The 27336-nt window shown below is 48.9% G+C and overlaps 1 protein-coding gene across 1 annotated transcript in view; it reads right to left on the reverse strand.

The window, feature by feature from the left end:
• Positions 1 to 27336, reverse strand: part of MCTS1 (MCTS1 re-initiation and release factor) — a 70751-nt gene that overhangs the window by 25671 nt on the left and 17744 nt on the right. The gene's annotated exons all lie outside the window — the stretch shown is intronic.

Consider the following 27336-nt stretch of genomic DNA (forward strand, 5'->3'; position numbering starts at 1 on the left):
TAAAAATTGTGCTCTATGCCTTGCAAAAATTACCCGTATTATGCAAGTAAGTTGACGCTGACAACATTTTCAATTGACCTTTATGGTCTTCGTTTGATCGGGTGGCACTCAGAGGGTGGTCTTTCAGAAATGTTGGAAGTCTACCACTGATGGTGGCCTGGTGATAGTTGGCTCATTGTTTTATTACAGTGCCTCCCATTTTCTGGTCCTAAATTACTGGATATACGGGCCCGCCAACAACCCAGTGCAGCGGCTGCAAAGGGGTGCATAGGCGACCACTCCCTGTTCCATTATAAATACAATGGGATCGGGTTCTGGTGGGTGGTCAAACCCCAGCACCCACTCCTCCACTTATCACAGGCCACACTCCAAATCTGGTGGTCCTCGCCTAGAGATCTCCAATGGGGGAGAGATCTCCAATGGGGGAGGGGGCAAAATAACAAGGATAGATGCCTTTATGGTGCAGGACCCCTAAGCCTGGTGTTTCACAGCTGCAGGGCTTCAGAGGATGGGATTACCTCGGAATCCCTTACCCTTGGTCATGTGCTGACTTTGCTCAGCTCTATGACGAGTTTGGAATGGAGGACTTCAGGCTGCAACATGCCCTGCAACTCTATCCGAGAGGATGCAAAGACATCCCTCAATTCAGCCCCCCTGAAGGAGAAGCTCACAATGACACTACCACCCAATAAGGGCTGCATCTCCCTCCTATACAAATCGATGGTACTCAGCATCCCATACCCTTCCAGATGCAATGAGAGCAATGGGAGAGAGAGACCTAGCGGAGCTGGTCGAGGAAGAGTCGCTGGCTGCACTTAGGAGCCCCAGATACTTGACTCAACAGCAACTGAGGCGCAGCCTTTTTCAGTTTGCATTGCTTTTAAAAATTCCTTCTTTGGCTTCACCTCAAAAACGTTCCTTTGCAATTATTTAACCTTTAACCTCTCCCAGTGCGGTCTAGAGATGCTCCAAGCTAGATACCACAAGTTTGTAAAAAATAAATAAAATACAATTTTAAAAAAGGGGGGTGGGGGGGGGGACTTCGGCTGGGAGCCTCTACGGTCCTCTGCACCTATATGCAGATATTCTATCAGGCCCTCAAAGTTGTACTGTAACAATTGTCTCTTAGACTCCAAAGTGTTACATAGAGAGATTCTGCGTTTCTGATCGGTGTCTCAAGTTGTGGAGAGTTAGCAAATGCCATCAGGACATCGCTACAAGACCAGTCTCACAAGGATTCTTTTGGCTCTAACAAGATGAAGGTACTGGAGTGAATATTATGTACATCTCTTTTCCTGTAGAATGTTACTGTAAGGAAATGCCTCCTTGGCATGGTTACCCCCGGACTTTTTGCCTTTGCTGATGCTAGGTTTTGAATTGAAAGTGTGCTGAGGCCTGCTAACCAGGCCCCAGCACCAGTGTTCTTTCCCTAACCTGTACTTTTGATTCCACAATTGGCACACCCTGGCACCCAGATAAGTCCCTTGTAACTGGTACCTCTGGTACCAAGGGCCCTGATGCCAGGGAAGGTCTCTAAGGGCTGCAGCATGTATTATGCCACCCTAGAGACCCCTCACCCAGCACAGACACACTGCTTACCAGCTTGTGTGTGCTAGTGAGAACAAAATGAGTAAGTCGACATGGCACTCCCCTCAGGGTGCCATGCCAGCCTCTCACTGCCTATGCAGTATAGGTAAGACACCCCTCTAGCAGGCCTTACAGCCCTAAGGCAGGGTGCACTATACCATAGGTGAGGGTACCAGTGCATGAGCACTGTGCCCCTACAGTGTCTAAGCAAAACCTTAGACATTGTAAGTGCAGGGTAGCCATAAGAGTATATGGTCTGGGAGTCTGTTTTACACGAACTCCACAGCACCATAATGGCTACACTGAAAACTGAGAAGTTTGGTATCAAACTTCTCAGCACAATAAATGCACACTGATGCCAGTGTACATTTTATTGTAAAATACACCACAGAGGGCACCTTAGAGGTGCCCCCTGAAACTTAACCGACTATCTGTGTAGGCTGACTGGTTCCAGCAGCCTGCCACACTAGAGACATGTTGCTGGCCCCATGGGGAGAGTGCCTTTGTCACTCTGAGGCCAGTAACAAAGCCTGCACTGGGTGGAGATGCTAACACCTCCCCCAGGCAGGAGCTGTAACACCTGGCGGTGAGCCTCAAAGGCTCACCCCTTTGTCACAGCCCAGCAGGGCACTCCAGCTTAGTGGAGTTGCCTGCCCCCTCCGGCCACGGCCCCCACTTTTGGCGGCAAGGCTGGAGGGAACAAAGAAAGCAACAAGGAGGAGTCACTGGCCAGTCAGGACAGCCCCTAATGTGTCCTGAGCTGAGGTGACTAACTTGTAGAAATCCTCCATCTTGCAGATGGAGGATTCCCCCAATAGGATTAGGGATGTGACCCCCCTCCCCTTGGGAGGAGGCACAAAGAGGGTGTACCCACCCTCAGGGCTAGTAGCCATTGGCTACTAACCCCCCAGGCCTAAACACGCCCTTAAATTTAGTATTTAAGGGCTCTCCCTGAACCTAGAAACTAGATTCCTGCAACAAGAAGAAGAAGGACTGCCTAGCTGAAAACCCCTGCAGAGGAAGACCAGAAGACAACAACTGCCTTGGCTCCAGAAACTCACCGGCCTGTCTCCTGCCTTCCAAAGAACTCTGCTCCAGCGACGCCTTCCAAAGGGACCAGCGACCTCTGCATCCTCTGAGGACTGCCCTGCTTCGACGACGACAAGAAACTCCCGAGGACAGCGGACCTGCTCCAAAAAGACTGCAACTTTATCCAAAGGAGCAGCTTTAAAGAACCCTGCAATCTCCCCGCAAGAAGCGTGAGACTTGCAACACTGCACCCGGCGACCCCGACTCGGCTGGTGGAGAACCAACACCTCAGGGAGGACCCCCGGACTACTCTACGACTGAGTACCAAAACCTGTCCCCCCTGAGCCCCCACAGCGCCGCCTGCAGAGGGAATCCCGAGGCTTCCCCTGACCGCGACTCTCTGAAACCTAAGGCCCGACGCCTGGAAAAGACCCTGCACCCGCAGCCCCCAGGACCTGAAGGACCGGACTTTCACTGCAGAAGTGACCCCCAGGAGTCCCTCTCCCTTGCCCAAGTGGAGGTTTCCCCGAGGAAGCCCCCCTTGCCTGCCTGCAGCGCTGAAGAGATCCCTTGATCTCTCATTGACTTCCATTGCGAACCCGACGCTTGTTCTAACACTGCACCCGGCCGCCCCCGCGCCGCTGAGGGTGAAATTTCTGTGTGGGCTTGTGTCCCCCCCGGTGCCCTACAAAACCCCCCTGGTCTGCCCTCCGAAGACGCGGGTACTTACCTGCTGGCAGACTGGAACCGGGGCACCCCCTTCTCTCCATTGAAGCCTATGCGTTTTGGGCACCACTTTGAACTCTGCACCTGACCGGCCCTGAGCTGCTGGTGTGGTAACTTTGGGGTTGCTCTGAACCCCCAACGGTGGGCTACCTTGGACCAAGAACTGAACCCTGTAAGTGTCTTACTTACCTGGTAAAACTAACAAAAACTTACCTCCCCCAGGAACTGTGAAAATTGCACTGTGTCCACTTTTAAAATAGCTATTTGTGAATAACTTGAAAAGTATACATGCAATTGAAATGATTCAAAGTTCCTAATACGTTACCTGCAATACCTTTCAAACAAGATATTACATGTTAAATTTGAACCTGTGGTTCTTAAAATAAACTAAGAAAATATATTTTTCTATAACAAAACCTATTGGCTGGATTTGTCTCAGAGTGTGTGTACCTCATTTATTGCCTATGTGTATGTACAACAAATGCTTAACACTACTCCTTGGATAAGCCTACTGCTCGACCACACTACCACAAAATAGAGCATTAGTATTATCTCTTTTTACCACTATTTTACCTCTAAGGGGAACCCTTGGACTCTGTGCATGCTATTCCTTACTTTGAAATAGCACATACAGAGCCAACTTCCTACATTGGTGGATCAGCGGTGGGGTACAAGACTTTGCATTTGCTGGACTACTCAGCCAATACCTGATCACACGACAAATTCCAAAATGGTCATTAGAAATTGATTTTTGCAATTTGAAAAGTTTTCTAAATTCTTTAAAGTCCTGCTAGGGCCTTGTGTTAGTCCCTGCTAGCATTTCTTTTAGAGTTTAAAAGTTTGTAAAAGTTTGAATTAGATTCTAGAACCAGTTTAGTTTCTTAACAAGTATTCCAACTTTTAGAAGCATAATGTCTAGCACAGATGTGAATGTGGTGGAACTCGACACCACACCTTACCTCCATCTCCAGATGAGAGAGCTAAGGTCACTCTGTAACATAAGAAAAATAACAATGGGCTCCAGACCTACCAAAGCACAGCTCCAGGAGCTGTTGGCAGAGTATGATAGAGCCAACCCCTCTGTGGGCAACACAGAGGATGAAGATAGTGATTTGGAGGGAAATTCCCCCCCTCCAGTCCTACTTAGGGAGAACAGGGCTTCTCAAGCCCTGACTCCACAAATAATAATCAGAGATGCTGGTTCCCTCACAGGAGGGACCAACAACTCTGAAATCACTGAGGATAACTCCAGTGAAGAGGACATCCAGTTAGCCAGGATGGCCAAAAGATTGGCTTTGGAAAGACAGATCCTAGCCATAGAAAGGGAAAGACAAGAGATGGGCCTAGGACCCATCAATGGTGGCAGCAACATAACTAGGGTCAGAGATTCTCCTGACATGTTGAAAATCCCCAAAGGGATTGTAACTAAATATGAAGATGGTGATGACATCACCAAATGGTTCACAGCTTTTGAGAGGGCTTGTGAAACCAGAAAAGTGAACAAATCTCACTGGGGTGCTCTCCTTTGGGAAATGTTCACAGGAAAGTGTAGGGATAGACTCCTCACACTCTCTAAAAAAGATGCAGAATCTTATGACCTCATGAAGGGTACCCTGATTGAGGGCTTTGGATTCTCCACTGTGGAGTATAGGATTAGATTCAGGGGGGCTCAAAAATCCTCGAGCCAGACCTGGGTTGACTTTGTAGACTACTCAGTAAAAACACTAGATGGTTGGATTCAAGGAAATGGTGTAAATGATTATGATGGGCTGTACAATTTATTTGTGAAAGAACACCTATTAAGTAATTGTTTCAATGATAAACTGCATCAGCATCTGGTGGACCTAGGACCAATTTCTCCCCAAGAATTGGGAAAGAAGGCGGACCATTGGGTCAAGACTAGGGTGTCCAAAACTTCCACAGGGGGTGACCAAAAGAAAGGGGTCACAAAACCTCCCCAGGGGAAAGGTGGTGAGACAGCCAAAAATAAAAATAGTAAAGAGTCTTCTACAGGCCCCCAAAAACCTGCACAGGAGGGTGGGCCCAGAGCCTCTTCACAAAACAATCCTGGGTACAAGGGTAAAAACTTTGATCCCAAAAAGGCCTGGTGTCGAAACTGTAGTCAGTCTGGACACCAAACTGGAGACAAGGCCTGTCCCAAGAAAGACACCACTTCTAACTCCCATCCAGCTAAAACTGGAATGGCCAGTCTCCAAGTGGGATCAACAGTGTGCCCAGAGCAAATCAGGTGTCACACTGAATCTACATTAGTCTCTGAGGGTGGGGTGGATTTAGCCACACTGGCTGCCTGGCCCCCTAACATGCAAAAATACAGGCAGCAGCTCTTAATTAATGGGACAAGTGTAAAGGGCCTGAGGGATACAGGTGCCAGTGTCACCATGGTGACAGAGAAACTGGTTTCCCCTAGCCAATACCTGACTGGACAAACTTATCCAGTCACCAACGCTGACAATCAGACTAAAGTACATCCCATGGCTATGGTAACTTTAGAGTGGGGAGGGGTCAATGGCCTGAAACAGGTGGTGGTCTCCTCAAATATCCCAGTAGACTGTTTGCTTGGAAATGACCTGGAGTCCTCAGCATGGGCTGAGGTAGAACTGAAGACCCATGCAGCCATGCTGGGTATCCCTGAACTGGTGTGTGTCAAGACTAGGGCACAGTGCAAGGCACAGGGTGATAAAGTAGAGCTGGAGTCTGGAAAAATGGCCCAGCCTACCAAGAGACAAGGAAAGTCAGCTGGGAAACCAGCTGCAACACAACGCCAAAAAGAGAACCTCTCTTATCAGGAAGAAGTTCTGCCCTCTGAGGGAACTGAGCCTATGGAGCTGGAACCTTATCAGGTTGAGCTCTTGGGCCCAGGGGGACCCTCAAGGGAAGAGTTGTGTAAGAGACAAGAAACCTGTCCCTCTCTTGAAGGCCTTAGGCAGCAAGCTGCTGAAGAGTCCAAAGGCAAGAAAAATGGAACACATAGCGTCTATTGGGAAGATGGACTCCTGTACACTGAGGCAAGAGATCCCAAACCTGGTGCCACTAGGAGAGTGGTAGTGCCTCAGGGTTTCAGAGAGTTTATTCTGACCTTAGCCCATGATATTCCCCTTGCTGGGCATTTGGGACAAACCAAGACGTGGGAGAGGTTAGTCAACCACTTCTACTGGCCCAATATGTCCCAGAAGGTTAAGGAGTTTTGCCTCTCCTGCCCCACCTGTCAAGCCAGTGGTAAGACAGGTGGGCATCCAAAGGCCCCCCTCATTCCACTTCCAGTGGTGGGGGTCCCCTTTGAAAGAGTGGGTGTGGACATAGTTGGTCCACTAGAACCTCCCACAGCCTCAGGAAATATGTACATCCTAGTAGTAGTGGATCATGCTACTAGGTATCCTGAAGCTATTCCCCTTAGGTCGACTACTGCCCCTGCAGTAGCCAAGGCCCTCATTGGTATCTTTACCAGAGTGGGTTTCCCTAAGGAGGTGGTTTCTGACAGAGGTACCAACTTCATGTCAGCTTACCTAAAACACATGTGGAATGAGTGTGGAGTGACTTATAAATTCACTACACCATACCATCCACAAACTAATGGCCTTGTTGAGAGATTCAACAAGACATTAAAGGGCATGATCATGGGGCTCCCAGAAAAACTCAAAAGGAGATGGGATGTCCTCCTGCCATGTCTGCTTTTCGCTTACAGAGAGGTGCCTCAGAAGGGAGTAGGATTCTCACCCTTTGAACTTCTGTTTGGCCACCCTGTAAGGGGACCACTTGCTCTTGTTAAAGAAGGCTGGGAGAGACCTCTTCATGAGCCTAAACAAGACATAGTGGACTATGTACTGGGCCTTCGCTCAAGGATGTCAGAGTACATGGAGAAGGCAAGTAAAAACCTTGAGGCCAGCCAACAACTCCAGAAGTTGTGGTATGACCAAAAGGCTGCACTGGTTGAATTTCAACCAGGGCAGAAAGTCTGGGTTCTGGAGCCTGTGGCTCCCAGGGCACTCCAGGACAAATGGAGTGGCCCTTACCCAGTACTAGAAAGGAAGAGTCAGGTCACCTACCTGGTGGACCTGGGCACAAGCAGGAGCCCCAAGAGGGTGATCCATGTGAACCGCCTTAAGCTCTTCCATGACAGGGCTGATGTAAATCTGTTGATGGTGACAGATGAGGACCAGGAAGCTGAGAGTGAACCTCTCCCTGATCTCCTCTCATCAGACCCTAAAGATGGCTCAGTAGATGGAGTGATCTACTCAGACACCCTCTCTAGCCAACAGCAGTCTGACTGCAGGAAGGTCCTGCAGCAGTTTGCTGAACTCTTTTCCCTAACCCCTGGTCAGACACACCTGTGTACCCATGATGTGGACACAGGAGACAGCATGCCTGTCAAAAACAAAATATTTAGACAGTCTGACCAAGTTAAGGAAAGCATCAAAGTGGAAGTCCACAAGATGCTGGAATTGGGAGTAATTGAGTACTCTGACAGCCCCTGGGCTAGCCCAGTGGTCTTAGTCCCCAAACCTCACACCAAAGAAGGAAAGAGAGAGATGAGGTTTTGTGTGGACTACAGAGGTCTCAACTCTGTCACCAAGACAGATGCTCATCCCATTCCTAGAGCTGATGAGCTAATAGACAAATTAGGGGCTGCCAAATTCTTAAGTACCTTTGACTTAACAGCAGGGTACTGGCAAATCAAAATGGCCCCTGGAGCAAAAGAAAAGACAGCATTCTCCACACCTGATGGGCATTATCAGTTCACTGTTATGCCCTTTGGTTTAAAGAATGCCCCTGCCACCTTCCAAAGGTTGGTGAATCAAGTCCTTGCTGGGCTGGAATCCTTTAGTGCAGCTTATCTTGATGATATTGCTGTCTTCAGCTCCACCTGGCAGGATCACCTGGTCCACCTGAAGAAGGTTTTGAAGGCTCTGCAATCTGCAGGCCTCTCTATCAAGGCATCCAAATGCCAGATAGGGAAGGGAACTGTGGTTTACTTGGGACACCTTGTAGGTGGAGGCCAAGTTCAGCCACTCCAGCCTAAGATCCAGACTATTCTGGACTGGGCAGCTCCAAAAACCCAGACTCAAGTCAGGGCATTCCTTGGCTTGACTGGGTACTACAGGAGGTTTGTGAAGGGATATGGATCCATTGTGACAGCCCTCACAGAACTCACCTCCAAGAAAATGCCCAAGAAAGTAAACTGGACTGTAGAATGCCAACAGGCCTTTGACACCCTGAAACAAGCTATGTGCACAGCACCAGTTCTAAAAGCTCCAGATTACTCCAAGCAGTTCATTGTGCAAACAGATGCCTCTGAACATGGGATAGGGGCAGTTTTGGCCCAAACAAATGATGATGGCCTTGACCACCCTGTTGCTTTCATTAGCCGGAGGTTACTCCCCAGGGAGCAGCGTTGGAGTGCCATTGAGAGGGAGGCCTTTGCTGTGGTTTGGTCCCTGAAGAAGCTGAGACCATACCTCTTTGGTACTCACTTCCTAGTTCAGACTGACCACAGACCTCTCAGATGGCTGATGCAAATGAAAGGTGAAAATCCAAAACTGTTGAGGTGGTCCATCTCCCTACAGGGAATGGACTTTATAGTGGAACACAGACCTGGGACTGCCCATGCCAATGCAGATGGCCTTTCCAGGTTCTTCCATTTAGAAAATGAAGACTCTCTTGGGAAAGGTTAGTCTCATCCTCTTTCGTTTGGGGGGGGGGGGGGGGGGGGGGTGTAAGGAAATGCCTCCTTGGCATGGTTACCCCCTGACTTTTTGCCTTTGCTGATGCTAGGTTTTGAATTGAAAGTGTGCTAAGGCCTGCTAACCAGGCCCCAGCACCAGTGTTCTTTCCCTAACCTGTACTTTTGATTCCACAATTGGCACACCCTGGCACCCAGACAAGTCCCTTGTAACTGGTACCTCTGGTACCAAGGGCCCTGATGCCAGGGAAGGTCTCTAAGGGCTGCAGCATGTATTATGCCACCCTAGAGACCCCTCACCCAGCACAGACACACTGCTTACCAGCTTGTGTGTGCTAGTGAGGACAAAACGAGTAAGTCGACATGGCACTCCCCTCAGGGTGCCATGCCAGCCTCTCACTGCCTATGCAGTATAGGTAAGACACCCCTCTAGCAGGCCTTACAGCCCTAAGGCAGGGTGCACTATACCATAGGTGAGGGTACCAGTGCATGAGCACTGTGCCCCTACAGTGTCTAAGCAAAACCTTAGACATTGTAAGTGCAGGGTAGCCATAAGAGTATATGGTCTGGGAGTCTGTTTTACACGAACTCCACAGCACCATAATGGCTACACTGAAAACTGAGAAGTTTGGTATCAAACTTCTCAGCACAATAAATGCACACTGATGCCAGTGTACATTTTATTGTAAAATACACCACAGAGGGCACCTTAGAGGTGCCCCCTGAAACTTAACCGACTATCTGTGTAGGCTGACTGGTTCCAGCAGCCTGCCACACTAGACATGTTGCTGGCCCCATGGGGAGAGTGCCTTTGTCACTCTGAGGCCAGTAACAAAGCCTGCACTGGGTGGAGATGCTAACACCTCCCCCAGGCAGGAGCTGTAACACCTGGCGGTGAGCCTCAAAGGCTCACCCCTTTGTCACAGCCCAGCAGGGCACTCCAGCTTAGTGGAGTTGCCCGCCCCCGGCCCCCACTTTTGGCGGCAAGGCTGGAGGGAACAAAGAAAGCAACAAGGAGGAGTCACTGGCCAGTCAGGACAGCCCCTAAGGTGTCCTGAGCTGAGGTGACTAACTTGTAGAAATCCTCCATCTTGCAGATGGAGGATTCCCCCAATAGGATTAGGGATGTGACCCCCTCCCCTTGGGAGGAGGCACAAAGAGGGTGTACCCACCCTCAGGGCTAGTAGCCATTGGCTACTAACCCCCCAGACCTAAACACGCCCTTAAATTTAGTATTTAAGGGCTCTCCCTGAACCTAGAAACTAGATTCCTGCAACAACAAGAAGAAGGACTGCCTAGCTGAAAACCCCTGCAGAGGAAGACCAGAAGACAACAACTGCCTTGGCTCCAGAAACTCACTGGCCTGTCTCCTGCCTTCCAAAGAACTCTGCTCCAGCGACGCCTTCCAAAGGGACCAGCGACCTCTGCATCCTCTGAGGACTGCCCTGCTTCGACGACGACAAGAAACTCCCGAGGACAGCGGACCTGCTCCAAAAAGACTGCAACTTTATCCAAAGGAGCAGCATTAAAGAACCCTGCAATCTCCCCGCAAGAAGCGTGAGACTTGCAACACTGCACCCGGCGACCCCGACTCGGCTGGTGGAGAACCAACACCTCAGGGAGGACCCCCGGACTACTCTACGACACTGAGTACCAAAACCTGTCCCCCCTGAGCCCCCACAGCGCCGCCTGCAGAGGGAATCCCGAGGCTTCCCCTGACCGCGACTCTCTGAAACCTAAGGCCAGACGCCTGGAAAAGACCCTGCACCCGCAGCCCCCAGGACCTGAAGGACCGGACTTTCACTGCAGAAGTGACCCCCAGGAGTCCCTCTCCCTTGCCCAAGTGGAGGTTTCCCCGAGGAAGCCCCCCTTGCCTGCCTGCAGCGCTGAAGAGATCCCTTGATCTCTCATTGACTTCCATTGCGAACCCGACGCTTGTTCTAACACTGCACCCGGCCGCCCCCGCGCCGCTGAGGGTGAAATTTCTGTGTGGGCTTGTGTCCCCCCCGGTGCCCTACAAAACCCCCCTGGTCTGCCCTCCGAAGACGCGGGTACTTACCTGCTGGCAGACTGGAACCGGGGCACCCCCTTCTCTCCATTGAAGCCTATGCGTTTTGGGCACCACTTTGAACTCTGCACCTGACCGGCCCTGAGCTGCTGGTGTGGTAACTTTGGGGTTGCTCTGAACCCCCAACGGTGGGCTACCTTGGACCAAGAACTGAACCCTGTAAGTGTCTTACTTACCTGGTAAAACTAACAAAAACTTACCTCCCCCAGGAACTGTGAAAATTGCACTGTGTCCACTTTTAAAATAGCTATTTGTGAATAACTTGAAAAGTATACATGCAATTGAAATGATTCAAAGTTACTAATGTACTTACCTGCAATACCTTTCAAACAAGATATTACATGTTAAATTTGAACCTGTGGTTCTTAAAATAAACTAAGAAAATATATTTTTCTATAACAAAACCTATTGGCTGGATTTGTCTCAGAGTGTGTGTACCTCATTTATTGCCTATGTGTATGTACAACAAATGCTTAACACTACTCCTTGGATAAGCCTACTGCTCGACCACACTACCACAAAATAGAGCATTAGTATTATCTCTTTTTACCACTATTTTACCTGTAAGGGGAACCCTTGGACTCTGTGCATGCTATTCCTTACTTTGAAATAGCACATACAGAGCCAACTTCCTACAGTTACCATTCATATAAACTCACGTAAACTAAAAAGAAACTATGGGCATCTAAAACTGAAGCAACAGTGGAGAGTAACAGTAGTTGCATCTTCTGTTTAGTGAGAAAGAAAAAAAAAATCCACCTATCAGGAAACTGCAGAAAATTCCAGAAAACCTCCATCTGACGAGACTAGGGGCCTGATTACGACCTTGGCAGAGGGGATTACTCCATCACAAGCATGATGGATATCCCGCCAGCCATACTACAAGTTCCATAGGGTATAACAGAACTTGTAATACGGCGGACGGGATATCCGTCACATTTCTGATAGAGTAATTCACTCCGCCAAGGTCGTATTCCGGGCCTAAATTTTTTCTTTACCATCTCAGGTATCCCCCATTCCCCCCCGCTGCACCCCCTCCAATCTTCGACATCAGTGCAGAGTGCAGTCTTGGACGTGTTTGGCACCGTTGACTGGGAAGGAGACTGGTGGGTTCCACATACTTCCTGCAGCAACATTTAGCTCTACGGTTTAAGCTACTATTACACACACAAGCCCGCATTTCTGAACGTCACCCAAGACACTCTGCAGAAGACTCAAATGGAGGTAACAAGAGGGGATCTCTCCCACTCAGTATGAATGTAACAACCACGTCCCTGGGCCTCAGTGCTAGGTGGATCTAGGAGGGCGTTTCCTGAAGCCGAATTCTTCTTCTTACGTGGATAAAGCACAAATACCTGGAGAAATGATTACGTTCAGTTGTAAAAGTAAAAAAAAAAAAAACTTGATATTGTCCAGTTTTGGTCACTATTATGATACTTATGCTTTACAAATCAATGTCTTTCTCCACAACTTTATACATGAGTACTTTATGTTTCAGAGAGTAATTTAAGCATAATATGGTTTAACCCAAGTGTAGGAGGTTGGCTCTGTATGTGCTATTTCAAAGTAAGGAATAGCATGCACAGAGTCCAAGGGTTCCCCTTAGAGGTAAAATAGTGGTAAAAATAGATAATACTAATGCTCTATTTTGTGGTAGTGTGGTCGAGCAGTAGGCTTATCCAAGGAGTAGTGTTAAGCATTTGTTGTACATACACATAGACAATAAATGAGATACACACACTCAGAGACAAATCCAGCCAATAGGTTTTGTTATAGAAAAATATCTTTTCTTAGTTTATTTTAAGAACCACAGGTTCAAATTCTACATGTAATATCTCATTCGAAAGGTATTGCAGGTAAGTACTTTAGGAACTTCAAATCATCAAAATTGCATGTATACTTTTCAAGTTATTGACAAATAGCTGTTTTAAAAGTGGACACTTAGTGCAATTTTCACAGTTCCTGGGGGAGGTAAGTTTTTGTTAGTTTTACCAGGTAAGTAGGACACTTACAGGGTTCAGTTCTTGGTCCAAGGTAGCCCACCGTTGGGGGTTCAGAGCAACCCCAAAGTCACCACACCCTCAGCTCAGGGCCGGTCAGGTGCAGAGTTCAAAGTGGTGCCCAAAACGCATAGGCTAGAATGGAGAGAAGGGGGTGCCCCGGTTCCGGTCTGCTTGCAGGTAAGTACCCGCGTCTTCGGAGGGCAGACCAGAGGGGTTTTGTAGGGCACCGGGGGGGACACAAGCCCACACAGAAATTTCACCCTCAGCAGCGCGGGGGCGGCCGGGTGCAGTGTAGAAACAGGCGTCGGGTTCGCAATGTTAGTCTATGAGAGATCTCGGGATCTCTTCAGCGCTGCAGGCAGGCAAGGGGGGGGTTCCTCGGGGAAACCTCCACTTGGGCAAGGGAGAGGGACTCCTGGGGGTCACTTCTCTAGTGAAAGTCCGGTCCTTCAGGTCCTGGGGGCTGCGGGTGCAGGGTCTCTCCCAGGCGTCGGGATTTTGGATTCAAAGAGTCGCGGTCAGGGGAAGCCTCGGGATTCCCTCTGCAGGCGGCGCTGTGGGGGCTCAGGGGGGACAGGTTTTGGTACTCACAGTATCAGAGTAGTCCTGGGGTCCCTCCTGAGGTGTTGGGTCTCCACCAGCCGAGTCGGGGTCGCCGGGTGCAGTGTTGCAAGTCTCACGCTTCTTGCGGGGAGCTTGCAGGGTTCTTTCAAGGCTGCTGGAAACAAAGTTGCAGCCTTTCTTGGAGCAGGTCCGCTGTCCTCGGGAGTTTCTTGTCTTTTCGAAGCAGGGGCAGTCCTCAGAGGATGTCGAGGTCGCTGGTCCCTTTGGAAGGCGTCGCTGGAGCAGGATCTTTGGAAGGCAGGAGACAGGCCGGTGAGTTTCTGGAGCCAAGGCAGTAGTCGTCTTCTGGTCTTCCTCTGCAGGGGTTTTCAGCTAGGCAGTCCTTCTTGTAGTTGCAGGAATCTAATTTTCTAGGGTTCAGGGTAGCCCTTAAATACTAAATTTAAGGGCGTGTTTAGGTCTGGGGGGTTAGTAGCCAATGGCTACTAGCCCTGAGGGTGGGTACACCCTCTTTGTGCCTCCTCCCAAGGGGAGGGGGTCACAATCCTAACCCTATTGGGGGAATCCTCCATCTGCAAGATGGAGGATCTCTAAAAGTTAGAGTCACTTCAGCTCGGGACACCTTAGGGGCTGTCCTGACTGGCCAGTGACTCCTCCTTGTTTTTCTCATTATCTTCTCTGGCCTTGCCGCCAAAAGTGGGGCCTGGCCGGAGGGGGCGGGCAACTCCACTAGCTGGAGTGTCCTGCTGGGTTGGCACAAAGGAGGTGAGCCTTTGAGGCTCACCGCCAGGTGTGACAATTCCTGCCTGGGGGAGGTGTTAGCATCTCCACCCAGTGCAGGCTTTGTTACTGGCCTCAGAGTGACAAAGGCACTCTCCCCATGGGGCCAGCAACATGTCTCGGTTTGTGGCAGGCTGCTAAAACTAGTCAGCCTACACAGATAGTCGGTTAAGTTTCAGGGGGCACCTCTAAGGTGCCCTCTGGGGTGTATTTTACAATAAAATGTACACTGGCATCAGTGTGCATTTATTGTGCTGAGAAGTTTGATACCAAACTTCCCAGTTTTCAGTGTAGCCATTATGGTGCTGTGGAGTTCGTGTTTGACAAACTCCCAGATCATATACTCTTATGGCTACCCTGCACTTACAATGTCTAAGGTTTTGTTTAGACACTGTAGGGGTACCATGCTCATGCACTGGTACCCTCACCTATGGTATAGTGCACCCTGCCTTAGGGCTGTAAGGCCTGCTAGAGGGGTGTCTTACCTATACTGCATAGGCAGTGAGATGCTGGCATTTCACCCTGAGGGGAGTGCCATGTCGACTTACTCGTTTTGTCCTCACTAGCACACACAAGCTGGCAAGCAGTGTGTCTGTGCTGGGTGAGAGGTCTCCAGGGTGGCATAAGACATGCTGCAGCCCTTAGAGACCTTCCTTGGCATCAGGGCCCTTGGTACTAGGAGTACCAGTTACAAGGGACTTATCTGGATGCCAGGGTCTGCCAATTGTGGATACAAAAGTACAGGTTAGGGAAAGAACACTGGTGCTGGGGCCTGGTTAGCAGGCCTCAGCACACTTTCAATTGTAAACATAGCATCAGCAAAGGCAAAAAGTCAGGGGGCAACCATGCCAAGGAGGCATTTCCTTACACAACCCCCCCCCAAACGAAAGAGGATGAGACTAACCTTTCCCAAGAGAGTCTTCATTTTCTAAGTGGAAGAACCTGGAAAGGCCATCTGCATTGGCATGGGCAGTCCCAGGTCTGTGTTCCACTATAAAGTCCATTCCCTGTAGGGAGATGGACCACCTCAACAGTTTAGGATTTTCACCTTTCATTTGCATCAGCCATTTGAGAGGTCTGTGGTCAGTTTGAACTAGGAAGTGAGTCCCAAAGAGGTATGGTCTCAGCTTCTTCAGAGACCAAACCACAGCAAAGGCCTCCCTCTCAATGGCACTCCAACGCTGCTCCCTGGGGAGTAACCTCCTGCTAATGAAAGCAACAGGCTGGTCAAGGCCATCATCATTTGTTTGGGACAAAACTGCCCCTATCCCATGTTCAGAGGCATCAGTCTGCACAATGAACTGCTTAGAATAATCTGGAGCTTTGAGAACTGGTGCTGAGCACATTGCTTGTTTCAGGGTGTCAAAGGCCTGTTGGCATTCCACAGTCCAGTTCACTTTCTTGGGCATTTTCTTGGAGGTGAGTTCAGTGAGGGCTGTCACAATGGATCCATATCCCTTCACAAACCTCCTGTAATACCCAGTCAAGCCAAGGAATGCCCTGACTTGAGTCTGGGTTTTTGGAGCTACCCAGTCCAGAATAGTCTGGATCTTGGGTTGGAGTGGCTGAACTTGGCCTCCACCTACAAGGTGTCCCAAGTAAACCACAGTTCCCTGCCCTATCTGGCATTTGGATGCCTTGATAGAGAGGCCTGCAGATTGCAGAGCCTTCAAAACCTTCTTCAGGTGGACCAGGTGATCCTGCCAGGTGGAGCTAAAGACAGCAATATCATCAAGATAAGCTGTGCTAAAGGACTCCAAGCCAGCAAGGACTTGATTCACCAACCTTTGGAAGGTGGCAGGGGCATTCTTTAAACCAAAGGGCATAACAGTAAACTGATAATGCCCATCAGGTGTGGAGAATGCTGTTTTCTCTTTTGCTCCAGGTGCCATTTTTATTTGCCAGTACCCTGCTGTCAAGTCAAAGGTACTTAAGAATTTGGCAGCACCTAATTTATCTATGAGCTCATCAGCTCTTGGAATTGGATGAGCATCTGTCTTGGTGACAGAATTGAGCCCTCTGTAGTCCACACAAAACCTCATCTCTTTCTTTCCATCTTTGGTGTGAGGTTTGGGGACTAAGACCACTGGGCTAGCCCAGGGGCTGTCAGAGCGCTCAATTACTCCCAATTCCAGCATCTTGTGGACTTCCACCTTGATGCTTTCCTTAACATGGTCAGATTGTCTAAAGATTTTGTTCTTGACAGGCATGCTGTCTCCTGTGTCCACATCATGGGTACACAGGTGTGTCTGACCAGGGGTTAAGGAGAAGAGCTCAGGAAACTGTTGTAGGACTCTCCTACAATCAGCTTGCTGTTGGCCAGAGAGGGTGTCTGAGTAGATCACTCCATCTACTGTGCCATCTTTTGGGTCTGATGACAGAAGATCAGGGAGAGGTTCACTCTCTGCCTCCTGATCCTCATCTGTTACCATCAACAGATTCACATCAGCCCTGTCATGGAAGAGCTTAAGGCGGTTCACATGGATCACCCTCTTGGGGCTCCTGCTTGTGCCCAGGTCCACCAGGTAGGTGACCTGACTCTTCCTTTCTAGTACTGGGTAAGGGCCACTCCATTTGTCCTGGAGTGCCCTGGGAGCCACAGGCTCCAGAACCCAGACTTTCTGCCCTGGTTGGAACTCAACCAGTGCAGCCTTTTGGTCATACCAAAACTTCTGGAGCTGTTGGCTGGCCTCAAGGTTTTTGGTTGCCTTTTCCATGTACTCTGCCATTCTAGAGCGAAGGCCAAGTACATAGTCCACTATGTCTTGTTTAGGCTCATGGAGAGGTCTCTCCCAGCCTTCTTTAACAAGAGCAAGTGGTCCCCTTACAGGATGACCAAACAGAAGTTCAAAGGGTGAGAATCCTACTCCCTTCTGTGGCACCTCTCTGTAAGCGAAAAGCAGACACGGCAAGAGGACATCCCATCTCCTTTTGAGTTTTTCTGGGAGCCCCATGATCATGCCTTTTAATGTCTTGTTGAATCTCTCAACTAAGCCATTAGTTTGTGGATGGTATGGTGTAGTGAATTTATAAGTCACCCCACACTCATTCCACATGTGCTTTAGGTATGCTGACATGAAGTTGGTACCTCTGTCAGACACCACCTCCTTAGGGAAACCCACTCTGGTAAAGATACCAATGAGGGCCTTGGCTACTGCAGGGGCAGTAGTCGACCTAAGGGGAATAGCTTCAGGGTACCTGGTAGCATGATCCACTACTACCAGGATATACATATTTCCTGAGGCTGTGGGAGGTTCTAGTGGACCAACTCTGTCCACACCCACTCTTTCAAAGGGAACCCCCACCACTGGAAGTGGAATGAGGGGGGCCTTTGGATGCCCACCTGTCTTACCACTGGCTTGACAGGTGGGGCAGGAGAGGCAAAACTCCTTAACCATGTTGGACATATTGGGCCAGTAGAAGTGGTTGACTAACCTCTCCCACGTCTTGGTTTGTCCCAAATGTCCAGCAAGGGGAATGTCATGGGCCAATGTTAGGATGAACTTCCTGAACAGCTGAGGCACTACCACTCTCCTAGTGGCACCAGGTTTGGGGTCTCTGGCCTCAGTGTACAGGAGTCCATCTTCCCAATAGACCCTATGTGTTCCATTTTTCTTGCCTTTGGACTCTTCAGCAGCTTGCTGCCTAAGGCCTTCAAGAGAGGGACAGGTTTCTTGTCCCTTACACAGCTCCTCCGTTGAGGGTCCCCCTGGGCCCAAGAGCTCAACCTGGTAAGGTTCGAGCTCCAAAGGCTCAGTTCCCTCAGAGGGCAGAACTTCTTCCTGAGAAGAGAGGTTCCCTTTCTTTTGCTGTGTTGCAGTTGGTTTCCCAACTGACTTTCCTTTCCTCTTGGTAGGCTGGGCCATTCTTCCAGACTCCAGCTCTACTTGTTCACCCTGTGCCTTGCATTGTGCTCTTGTTTTCACACACACCAGTTCAGGGATACCCAGCATTGCTGCATGGGTTTTTAGTTCTACCTCAGCCCATGCTGAGGACTCCAGGTCATTTCCAAGCAGACAGTCCACTGGGATATTTGAGGAGACCACCACCTGTTTCAGGCCATTGACCCCTCCCCATTCTAAAGTAACCATTGCCATGGGATGTACTTTTCTCTGATTGTCAGCGTTGGTGACTGTGTAAGTTTTTCCAGTCAGGTATTGGCCAGGGGAAACCAGTTTCTCTGTCACCATGGTGACACTGGCACCTGTATCCCTCAGGCCCTCTATCCTAGTCCCATTAATTAAGAGTTGCTGTCTGTATTTTTGCATGTTAGGCGGCCAGACAGCTAGTGTGGCTAAATCCACCCCACCCTCAGAAACTAGAGTAGCTTCAGTGTGGACCCTGATTTGCTCTGGGCACACTGTTGATCCCACTTGGAGACTAGCCATACGAGTGTTACCTGGATGGGAGTTTGGAGTGGAACCTTTCTTGGGACAGGCCTTGTCTCCAGTTTGGTGTCCATGCTGTTTACAGCTATGACACCAGGCCTTTTTGGGATCAAAGTTTTTACCCTTGTACCCATTGTTTTGTGAAGAGGCTCTGGGCCCACCCTCCTGTGCAGGTTTTTGGGGGCCTGTAGAAGACTCTTTACTATTTTTAGTTTTGGTTGTCTCATCACCCTTCCCCTGGGGAGTCTTTGTGACCCCTTTCTTTTGGTCACCCCCTGTTGAAGTCTTGGACACCCTTGTCTTGACCCAATGGTCCGCCTTCTTTCCCAATTCTTGGGGAGAAATTGGTCCTAGGTCTACCAGATGCTGATGCAGTTTATCATTGAAACAATTACTCAATAGGTGTTCTTTCACAAATAAATTGTACAGCCCATCATAATTACTTACACCACTGCCTTGAATCCAACCATCTAGTGTCTTCACTGAGTAGTCAACAAAGTCAACCCAGGTCTGGCTCGAGGATTTTTGAGCCCCCCTGAACCTAATCCTGTACTCCTCAGTGGAGAATCCAAAGCCCTCAATCAGGGTACCCTTCATGAGGTCATAAGATTCTGCATCTTTTCCAGAGAGTGTGAGGAGTCTATCCCTACACTTTCCAGTGAACATTTCCCAAAGGAGAGCACCCCAGTGAGATCTGTTCACTTTTCTGGTTACACAAGCCCTCTCAAAAGCTGTGAACCATTTGGTGATGTCATCACCATCTTCATATTTGGTCACAATCCCTTTGGGGATTTTTAACATGTCAGGAGAATCTCTGACCCTATTTATATTGCTGCCACCATTGATGGGTCCTAGGCCCATCTCTTGTCTTTCCCTTTCTATGGCTAGGAGCTGTCTCTCTAAAGCCAATCTTTTGGCCATCCTGGCTAACAGGAGGTCATCTTCACTGAGAGCATCCTCAGTGATTTCAGAAATGTGGGACCCTCCTGTGAGGGACTCACCATTTCTGACTAACACAGTTGGAGACAGGACTTGAGGGGTCCTGTTCTCCCTATTTAGGACTGGAGGAGGGACATTGGCCTCCAAGTCACTAATTTCTTCCTCTGTGATGTCATCATCAGAGGGGTTGGCTTTTTCAAACTCTGCCAACAGCTCCTGGAGCTGAATTTTGGTAGGTCTGGAGCCAATGGTTATTTTTTTGATATTACAGAGAGACCTTAGCTCCCTCATCTTAAGATGGAGGTAAGGTGTGGTGTCGAGTTCCACCACATTCATCTCTGTATCAGACATTATTTTGCTAAAAGTTGGAAGACTTTTTAAAGAATCTAACACTGTTTCTAGAATCTAATTTCAAACTTTTAACAAACTTTTAAACTCTAAAAGAAAATGCTAAACAGGGACTTAACACACAAGGCCCTAGCAGGACTTTTAAGAATTTAGAAAAATTTCAAATTGCAAAAACGAGTTTCTAATGACAATTTTGGAATTTGTCGTGTGATCAGGTATTGGCTGAGTAGTCCAGCAAATGCAAAGTCTTGTACCCCACCGCTGATCCACCAATGTAGGAGGTTGGCTCTGTATGTGCTATTTCAAAGTAAGGAATAGCATGCACAGAGTCCAAGGGTTCCCCTTAGAGGTAAAATAGTGGTAAAAATAGATAATACTAATGCTCTATTTTGTGGTAGTGTGGTCGAGCAGTAGGCTTATCCAAGGAGTAGTGTTAAGCATTTGTTGTACATACACATAGACAATAAATGAGATACACACACTCAGAGACAAATCCAGCCAATAGGTTTTGTTATAGAAAAATATCTTTTCTTAGTTTATTTTAAGAACCACAGGTTCAAATTCTACATGTAATATCTCATTCGAAAGGTATTGCAGGTAAGTACTTTAGGAACTTCAAATCATCAAAATTGCATGTATACTTTTCAAGTTATTGACAAATAGCTGTTTTAAAAGTGGACACAGTGCAATTTTCACAGTTCCTGGGGGAGGTAAGTTTTTGTTAGTTTTACCAGGTAAGTAGGACACTTACAGGGTTCAGTTCTTGGTCCAAGGTAGCCCACCGTTGGGGGTTCAGAGCAACCCCAAAGTCACCACACCCTCAGCTCAGGGCCGGTCAGGTGCAGAGTTCAAAGTGGTGCCCAAAACGCATAGGCTAGAATGGAGAGAAGGGGGTGCCCCGGTTCCGGTCTGCTTGCAGGTAAGTACCCGCGTCTTCGGAGGGCAGACCAGAGGGGTTTTGTAGGGCACCGGGGGGGACACAAGCCCACACAGAAATTTCACCCTCAGCAGCGCGGGGGCGGCCGGGTGCAGTGTAGAAACAGGCGTCGGGTTCGCAATGTTAGTCTATGAGAGATCTCGGGATCTCTTCAGCGCTGCAGGCAGGCAAGGGGGGGGTTCCTCGGGGAAACCTCCACTTGGGCAAGGGAGAGGGACTCCTGGGGGTCACTTCTCTAGTGAAAGTCCGGTCCTTCAGGTCCTGGGGGCTGCGGGTGCAGGGTCTCTCCCAGGCGTCGGGATTTTGGATTCAAAGAGTCGCGGTCAGGGGAAGCCTCGGGATTCCCTCTGCAGGCGGCGCTGTGGGGGCTCAGGGGGGACAGGTTTTGGTACTCACAGTATCAGAGTAGTCCTGGGGTCCCTCCTGAGGTGTTGGGTCTCCACCAGCCGAGTCGGGGTCGCCGGGTGCAGTGTTGCAAGTCTCACGCTTCTTGCGGGGAGCTTGCAGGGTTCTTTCAAGGCTGCTGGAAACAAAGTTGCAGCCTTTCTTGGAGCAGGTCCGCTGTCCTCGGGAGTTTCTTGTCTTTTCGAAGCAGGGGCAGTCCTCAGAGGATGTCGAGGTCGCTGGTCCCTTTGGAAGGCGTCGCTGGAGCAGGATCTTTGGAAGGCAGGAGACAGGCCGGTGAGTTTCTGGAGCCAAGGCAGTAGTCGTCTTCTGGTCTTCCTCTGCAGGGGTTTTCAGCTAGGCAGTCCTTCTTCTTGTAGTTGCAGGAATCTAATTTTCTAGGGTTCAGGGTAGCCCTTAAATACTAAATTTAAGGGCGTGTTTAGGTCTGGGGGGTTAGTAGCCAATGGCTACTAGCCCTGAGGGTGGGTACACCCTCTTTGTGCCTCCTCCCAAGGGGAGGGGGTCACAATCCTAACCCTATTGGGGGAATCCTCCATCTGCAAGATGGAGGATCTCTAAAAGTTAGAGTCACTTCAGCTCGGGACACCTTAGGGGCTGTCCTGACTGGCCAGTGACTCCTCCTTGTTTTTCTCATTATCTTCTCCGGCCTTGCCGCCAAAAGTGGGGCCTGGCCGGAGGGGGCGGGCAACTCCACTAGCTGGAGTGTCCTGCTGGGTTGGCACAAAGGAGGTGAGCCTTTGAGGCTCACCGCCAGGTGTGACAATTCCTGCCTGGGGGAGGTGTTAGCATCTCCACCCAGTGCAGGCTTTGTTACTGGCCTCAGAGTGACAAAGGCACTCTCCCCATGGGGCCAGCAACATGTCTCGGTTTGTGGCAGGCTGCTAAAACTAGTCAGCCTACACAGATAGTCGGTTAAGTTTCAGGGGGCACCTCTAAGGTGCCCTCTGGGGTGTATTTTACAATAAAATGTACACTGGCATCAGTGTGCATTTATTGTGCTGAGAAGTTTGATACCAAACTTCCCAGTTTTCAGTGTAGCCATTATGGTGCTGTGGAGTTCGTGTTTGACAAACTCCCAGACCATATACTCTTATGGCTACCCTGCACTTACAATGTCTAAGGTTTTGTTTAGACACTGTAGGGGTACCATGCTCATGCACTGGTACCCTCACCTATGGTATAGTGCACCCTGCCTTAGGGCTGTAAGGCCTGCTAGAGGGGTGTCTTACCTATACTGCATAGGCAGTGAGAGGCTGGCATGGCACCCTGAGGGGAGTGCCATGTCGACTTACTCGTTTTGTCCTCACTAGCACACACAAGCTGGCAAGCAGTGTGTCTGTGCTGGGTGAGAGGTCTCCAGGGTGGCATAAGACATGCTGCAGCCCTTAGAGACCTTCCTTGGCATCAGGGCCCTTGGTACTAGGAGTACCAGTTACAAGGGACTTATCTGGATGCCAGGGTCTGCCAATTGTGGATACAAAAGTACAGGTTAGGGAAAGAACACTGGTGCTGGGGCCTGGTTAGCAGGCCTCAGCACACTTTCAATTGTAAACATAGCATCAGCAAAGGCAAAAAGTCAGGGGGCAACCATGCCAAGGAGGCATTTCCTTACACCAAGTTTAGTCAGTGAATTTCTGGAGTTCTGTTTTGATAGTCTTTCCAGCACCATCTAAACTATTTTTGTGTGTTTTTGTAAAACCTTCCAGGGTCATGCCAAATTCAAGAATCCAAGTCTGCTGTCTGGTATATTTTGTTTGTTCCGAGGAGTAAGGGAATATTTCACCAATCTGTGGCATGACCTCATTCCTTTTGTGGTTAAGGTGTGCCTATCGAGAGCATGAAGAGCTGGTTCTCCATCCTGTTGTTGGGCCAGAGAGCAAAAAGCAAGTCTGATCTTCCCTCCAGTAGTATTTTACATTTCTTTGTTTTTTTTTAATTAGGCTACAAATTCTACAACTTTAGCCTTAGCCACAATAGTTTTTTTTTTAATTAACAGCAATGGGCAGGTGTATGCTAAACCAATAAATTAACCTATTATGGTGCAAGCATCATGTTTGTGCCAAGTCTGGTGCAAATCAGTGTATTACTGTAGCAGGGGACAAATCTGAATGCATCAGTTTCTGTTTGCTGAAAAAAAGAAGCACTTGGAGACAGCCACTACTATTTTACTTTGTCTGCCCCCACCACAATCAATCTGCACAAAAACTGTCTAAAATAATTCCGTGTATAATGTATATCATTTAAATAAAATTAAAAAAGTTTAATCATTTCCTCTGCTCTCAAAACAAAATAGAACAGTGAAAAAAAATAAGACATTCCCCCCAAAAAACTTAAGACTTAAAAACCCTGAAATTAGCCAGTCATGGTTTGTTTGTAAACTTTAACTCGCCCCTTATGCGCTGCTCATGACCTCACCCATGATATCATACATTATATTACTGATTACATCACTGGTGACTGGACTAGCACCTCAACACGGACTACATCGATGACATCAAATCTGTATACAAAAATATTTTTGTATGCGCTGTTATTTATTAATAATGAGTCATTACTTACAGTTATCTAACATTACATCATCTTCAAGCAAGCCCTACACCCAGACACCTAGCGAACTGAATCGGACTCAACCTTTGAAGACTAACGGCAAGAAATGGCAAAGTTCAGGCGCAATGAAAGGCATAAACTTAACGCATTGAGCATGGACTTCAGCTGTGGGAAGCGGTGCAAACAACCCAGAGCATTTGGCATCTGGCTGTGCACTGTGGGGGATGGAGCAAAGACGAGACTGTGAGGGTTACCCTCGTATGGACACACAAACAGGGCTCAGCTTTTGGCCAAATCCAGTGACCATATAGGCTCAGGCCCCCTTACCACTGTTAACAGCGCTATGATGCGGCCAGCATTGCCTGCATAATAGTGTTGGGGTGGAATAGCTGGTGGTAGTGATGGTGGGGCAGAAGGCAACAAGAAGAGAAGGAGGGCAACACAAAACAGAAGGCGTGGGGTGAAAAAGAACTGACACTGCCAGCAGCACAGTTTTTGTTTTTGTTATGGCGGGTGGCAGGGTCAATACTGACAACCGAGGATAAGTAGGGTTGACACCGAAAGGGGGGCTGGAAGAGACAAAAAACATGCTAGGGGCACCACAGACAACAAGGGGGGGGGGGGTGGAAGGAATGGAGGGGCAACAAGGTTAACGAAGAGAGGACAAAAGGGTGAGGCTCACAGATTGCGGAGGGTTCAACATGGACTAAGGAGGGAGGGGAAGCATAACAGTCGAGGGAGACAATTGTTAAATATGCACTTTGGTACATTGTTTAAACAAAGAAAAACGTATCCCCTGAAAATGAATGGTGGAAGAACGCAAGAAGCAAGCAAATGACTGACAAATATATCAATCAATGGTAAGCAATCAACACACCTCAAGTCCAATGTTAGAAAAGAATGTGTCTTTTCAGGGGCTAGCACATGCAGTCTTAGCCGACATCAAAAAATAACTCACTTTCTCCTCATTTCTTCAACAGGATGGCTACACTAACCTCATAAGTGACATCATCAATTACGGCAATGGTTAGTTGATGTGTTGCGTCACCAATCAAGTGATCAATAATGTCATCTGTACTTCATGAGTGCAGTAATGAGCAGTGCATGGGGGTGGGGGGGGGTGGAAGAGTTATGGTTACCGACTTAGCACAACCAGTCAATTTCAGTGGCTTTTTGCATTTGTTTCTTAATTATAATGTCACTTTAACTGAGGAATTTGAGGTTTTTTTTTTTGTTTTTTTTTAAAGACATGTTAAAGTTTTATGTGCATAAAAACATACCTTACCATTAAAAGAGGTGCACAGTTAATTTGTCTTTTTTATATATGCTGCTTCACACCAAAATCTTAAAATAAGGCCAAGGCCACACCCACACCCTGCCCCCCCAGTAAGCATGGACCTTGGTCTAGCACAGTATTGTTTGGCCACAGGCCATACCATACTACGCAAGGCCTACAGTTGTAGAAAGCGGGGGACTGTCCATGGCAGGACCTGTGCCAGCTCCTCGCTCTCCAATTCAGAAGCACACGGTCTATGGAGGCATGACCTCGTCACATGCAGAAGGCTGCAACCTCTGGACCTGTGCTTCAGCACTGTAGAAAGCTGGCCTGGTGTGTGCTGAGAACCTACAGTGTTATCACCCTATACCAGGTCCAGGTATCCCCTATTAGTGAGGTGTAGTCAGTATCTAGGAAGCCAGGCTCTCTAAAGGTAGCTGTGGATGAGCAGCCAAGGCTTATCTAGGAGATAAGCAAAGCTCGTGCAATACCACTTATAATCACATGCACTTACACACATGAAAGAACCACACAGTGTAACAAAAATAAAAAGGTACTTTATTTTTTAGCGACACAAATACTAAAATACTATATAGGCAATACTCTACTAGCAGGTGAGTAAACACACTACTCTATGATGCAGTCAATGTCCCACGTCAGAAGAAGAGCTGCAATCAGTCAGTGGTGTAAAAAAAAAAAAAAAAAAACACACAACACGCCTTGGCAAAGGCAAGCGCCGCAGAAGAGAAGATGTAGAGCTGCTGGGGACCAGGAGGGTCTGAGGAGACTCAACTCACGGAGGGGAGTCCCAGGCTTCCTCCAGCAGTAAGGAGAGCAAGGAGTCGTGCATGCAGTCCCCACAGGCAACAGGCACAGAAGTCGCAGTGAGGCCCACTCAGCACAACTGGAAAGGAGTCTCACGTCGCTGGAGCAGCAGTCAGGGGACCACGCGTTGCAGGGAAGAGTGCTGGAGGCCGGGGCTACACGGAGCCTGAAGATCCCTTGTTAGCTGCAAGAGTAGCTGTGCACAGGGGTACTGTCCTCTAAGGAGAGCCAAAGTCTCACCACCCCCAAAATTGGGCAGCTGGTAGTGGGGACCAACGGGGCCACTTAGGACAACCACCTGTGTTGCAGGATCCACGCAGAGAAGCAGGAGAGAGGACCCATGCAGCCGGTCATTATTGCAGTTGGTGCCTGCGGATGCAGGGGAGTGGCTCCTTAACTCCAAGGGACAGACTTTCTTCCTTCTTGGTGCAGACTGAAGACTAGCTGCCTTCAGAGGAAGCACAGCCGGGGAAATGTTGCAGTCGCTGGAAGGAGCCAGAGAAACAATGTTGCAAAGCAAAGTCGCCACTGGAGCTGGAGCTGATTCTCCTAGAGGCCTCTGTCGGATTCAAGATGGCAGAATCAAGTGGCCACCTGGAGGAGCTCTGGGCACCGCCCTGGGGTGGTGATGGACAGGGTAGTGGTAACTCCCCTTTCCACTGTCCAGTTCCATGCCAGAGCAGGGACTGGATGTCCCTGAACTGGTGCAGACTGGTTTATGGAAGGAGGGCACCAAATGTGCCCTTCAAAGCATACCAGTGGTTTGGGAAGGCTACCTCTCCAAAGCCATGTAACACCTATTTCCAAAGGGAGAGGGTGTAGCTTCCCTCTCCCAAAGGAAATGCGTTGTTCTGCTTTCCTGGCCTTGAGCTGTTCCAAGCAGCAGGAGGCCAGAAACCAGTCTGTAGGATGGCAGCAGCACAGGCTGCCCGGGAAAATCCTGCAAACTGGTAGGAGCATAGCTGGGAGTCATCTAAGGAGCCCTCAGTGTGCATGTAATCATACAATCAATACTGGCAACAGTATTGGGGTATGATTGACATGTTTGATACCAAACATGCCTAGGTTCAGAGTTACCATTATGTAGGTGGACATAGGTAGTGACCTATGTCGAGTACATGGCTAAAATGGCTTCCCCCACACTCACGAAGTCCAGGACTTAGTGACCTGGTGCAGTAACCTGTAGTGAAAAGAGTGCATGCACCTTTTCATG

Source organism: Pleurodeles waltl, chromosome 2_1, assembly GCF_031143425.1.
Source record: "Pleurodeles waltl isolate 20211129_DDA chromosome 2_1, aPleWal1.hap1.20221129, whole genome shotgun sequence".
Classification (NCBI taxonomy): Eukaryota; Metazoa; Chordata; class Amphibia; order Caudata; family Salamandridae; genus Pleurodeles; species Pleurodeles waltl.